Below are 4,515 nucleotides of genomic sequence, written 5' to 3' on the forward strand. Positions count from 1 at the left end.
CATCTATAGAGGTAAGTTGTTCAAACTCAAACTTTAGCATTTGTGTACCATTTTTAACAAAACTCGATTCTATTACGTTTGTTGCAATGTGAGGATCAAAAACCCTCAACTGGTTGACATTTATATTTGTTATATGTCATTTAATTTGATTATGAATTTTTAGGGTTTATATGGTTTTCAGGAAAATTATTGAGTTATATTTAAAATAAATTTATGATTGATACATATTTGAAATCATGGTGAAAAATATAACAATTTTCATGTTTACAGTTTCTCATTTGGTTAAGAATTGAATGAATTGTGTTTTCCATAAATCCTTCATCTCAAGGTTGAAGATGAAGTTGATTTTCTGAACTTTGAGACTTGTTTTTAAATATAATTTTATGGAAGCATGCTTTATAATGGATGTATGGTCACCCCAGTGGTAGAAACACACGTTTTAAGTCTCTCCTTGCCACCAAGGGTACGGGTTCTTATCCCACCTTTTGCTATTTTGGTCATTTTTTAATTTGAACCTATTTTACTATATGGTCATGCTAACATGTGCCCTAAGGGCACATGTTAAGGATACTATAATTATAAAAAGTTAAATATAATTAAATGTAAAAAAAATCATATTTAAAGTTTCGACACATTGAATGCACGTGTTCCAAGAAAATATTTCTATAAATAGTTTATTAACTCGGGCACATGTTAGCTTTTTCCTTTACTATATAATGGCTTGAAGGCGCCTTATGATCAACACAAACACTTTGCCTGGTGGCTAAGGTTTTAAACTGTGATATTGAGGGCATGAGTTCAAGCCTCCTAGGGGTCAAAACCTTATTTTTTATCACTTGTCTCATTTAGTTTCTTTACAAACTTTGATAATTTATTTAATTTAGTGAATCAATTTATTTCACTTGATTTTTTTGTACATCCCTCATTTATGTGACATATTTTGTGAATATATTTAAAAATCAAAAATATTATTTATTTGATCAATTTTTAATTAAATTAAAAATGATATTTTTATGCCATTTAAAAGGGCTTTAAATTACATATTTTCAACTGTTTTCGTCACTAAATGTTTTTATTAAACTTGTGTGATTATTTTAGGGTTGAACTTAGCTTCTTATGAAGTTCATACCACAATCCCTTTGGTTGTTCAATCAGGGCGTATTCAACTTTTAAAATGATTAGTTTAGTGTATAATACTTAAAATCTAATCATGATATCTTTTGATCTTTTGAGTTTAATGCAAATGCCTTGTTAATATTAGCTTGATTGCCATGATTTTTCCTTGTTTATCCACTTCTACATATGTTTGTTGATTTACATCTTTATACTTTATACTTTGGTTATGTCTTTGTCTTTGTATATATATACATTATCTACTAACCCCACATGCATGAGATATCCATCCATCATCACATCATGCTCATGCATACATGATATGATCTTGAGGTATGTCATCCTATTTATTCATGAAACTTTTATATTTGAGTTGCTTACATACATTAATGTCCTAACTCACTCTTGATTTTATTCATGAATACACATGACATGTCTCACACACCACACTTGAGATGCTTACCTTTAATGATTTCTTAAGATGAATGATTCCTCATTATTGCTAAAAATCCAAAAGAATGAGAATGGTATTGACTAAAATTGTCAAGGTACTCTCTCTTTCTCTCTATCTCTCTCTTTTCCTCCTCTTTTTACTTTGTGCTTAGTATTATTAAAGTTTAGCACTTTCCCCCTGTTTTAAAATAATTTTGTATTGTTAAAACTTAAACTCTTTTAAATCAATCCTGGTTTTGTATTGTTAAAGCTCAACCACCACCTTTTTAAATCACTTTTGCCTTGTATTGTTAAGCTTGACACCTTTTAAAATTTGTGAAGTATTGTTAAAGCTTAACATTTCAAAAACCCGTTAAATATTGTTAAAGCTCAACACCCAAAAAGATTTTTCCACTTGGCTCTTTATTTTCCTTTTAAAGGGGAACTACAAATGCTCTGACTTCCCTATTACACAAGAGGGGTATGTAGGCACAAGATGCGATGTCTTGCCGAACACACTTTTAAAATTTATTTTCTCACCATCCCATTCTATTTCACAAAACACATAAACAACAACGATAACAAATATATATTTTCAAAGAGTTTCCTACGGAGTACCATAGATGTGAGGAGTGCTAATATCTTCCTCTTGCATAACCAACCCCCGAACCTAAGATCTCTGTTTATTTTATTAGTTTTGATTTTAAAAATTTCTTTGGGTTTTATTTTGCTCTTTTTCCCATTTCCTTTGGAAACAATAAAGCGTGGTGGCGAATTTCACTAAAATATTATCCAATGGCCTCGGTCTCAATTTTTCACTGCTACAATTTGCTGCTGATTCTACCATAACAGAATGTCCCAGTGGTTTTGCATAATTTAGATATGCACATCCGAAGGAACCTTCAATTTAAAAAAAAAAAAGAAGCATCAGTTCTTATTTCACATTTGCATTTTCGAAATATGTTTTGATAACAAGATAAGATTTGTTGGATCCATATTGCTCCAAAAAGTTTATGAATATGGTCTCTAAATCATTTCATCGACATCATAAGCCACAATCATAAATGACTCAAACCTATCATCACCTTGCTTTTGTCTACATCAGTGGTTACACGATGCCGCTTCAATTTAGGTTCTCGCAGGACACCACATTTGTCGAGTTGATTCTGATACTAAACTCTCTCTTGCAATATCCAGAAAATCGAAAGGTGGTCAAGCTTGAGTATCGTTCACCTTCGCTTGACACTGAAGGAAAAGTAAAGTTCACCTCATTTGAGCTCAAGAACGACGACGATTTAGAGGTTATGTGGACAACTTTTCAACAATATTCTTCAAATGGTCAGATCGAGTTGGATGCAAAGCTTCAAAGATCGGGAGAAGATGTTATCAAAATAGTACGACGTCCTCAACTACCCGTTTATAACAATATGTAACGTTAAATTTTTGTTGAACTAGCTATGTAATTTCAATAATTTATTATGAATCTATGCTTTGTTGCTTTGGTTTTAAGGATTTTGTTTCTGTTGTCCCGGACATGTTTTTGGATATGCAAATCCAAAGTCACATTTTCTTGGGGGGAAAAAAGTGTCTTCAGAAGTGCAAATGCGAAAGCACCTTTTTTTGAAGAAAAAAAGGTGCTTCAGAAATGTACATGCGAAGTCACCTTTTTTTGAAAAAAAATAGTGTCTTCGGAAGTGCACATGTGAAATCACCATTTTTTTTATTAAAAAATACGTTCAAATATGCATATCCGAAGTAGTCTGGGATATTTTGGTATTTTCACTAGAGATCTCTAAGAAGGTGAGGGTGTAATTTTGGCAGAAAAAAAATCCTTTTACACCCAATTTAAGATTTGTTGAATATTTCAATCCCTCCATATGATTCCTTCCCCACCTAAGTTTTTGCATTTATCTTGTAATAAAAGGAAGAGTGTTCTAGATAGGAGTGTGGTTTTGGTCTCTCCTATTTTATTTAGCCAAAGGATAGATCTTGCTTCTACCCAGGCACATGATAGGAAAATGGCGTCAACTTTAATTGCTCTCCCCTCATTCTCCATCTCAATCTTTATGTAGTGATGATTCCTACATGTCAATGTTACAAAAGTTGTTTCCAGTTATTTTGATTTAGTTCTTTTAAATAATTCAATTAATTTACTATTTATAATCATATATTTCACTTATTTATTGAAGTGCCTAGTACATTTGTGAAATGACATAACTTCTAAGAGAGATTGGATGTAACAACAATTACACAATACAAATTGATGATACAAGCTTAGTTAAAAGAAAATATCATAAAAGTATGAATGTTATAGTTTCAAATATAAATATACTCTTAGAAATGCCAGAAAAATAAGTTTTTAATTCTTTTTTTCTTTTGAAAAACACATCGACAAATACTTTCTACGCACGTTGGACTTTGAGGAACGATACATCGCATTTGAAGACAGTCTTTATCTTCGTAGCAAAACTCCAAATCTTTGATGCCATATAACAAACAAAATGTTAACAATATAGAAAGTAAATCGTTATGTATAAATGTATAGAAGAAGTTTAAGGAAAAAACACTTACATACACCTTGGATTATAATGATAAACATGAAAAGATAAATGATCATAATATATGTAAACTTAAGAATTTCAGTCATATTATTTTTCTCTTTGTCTCGTAGAAATAGAAAATGATATAATTATTTTATAATGTAAGACACCTCATCCTTCTAATTAAAATAATAGTTAAACGTCTCTTGGATGTATACATATAGTGTTTGTCTTTATAGCCTATTCAATTGATCACTCAACCTTAATCTCAACCTCAACTAAAATAATATTTAAAAGGATCATGAAATGAGAGAGGTTTGAATATTTGACTTCATTAGAGAGAATTTGAGAGGAGTTGAGTATTTTTTTTTTAGCTTTATGATAGTTTGCATAGAGAAAGAAGATGAGAGAATTTGTATTTGTAAAAGTT

Source organism: Vicia villosa, linkage group LG4 (assembly GCF_029867415.1).
Source record: "Vicia villosa cultivar HV-30 ecotype Madison, WI linkage group LG4, Vvil1.0, whole genome shotgun sequence".
Taxonomy (NCBI): Eukaryota; Viridiplantae; Streptophyta; class Magnoliopsida; order Fabales; family Fabaceae; genus Vicia; species Vicia villosa.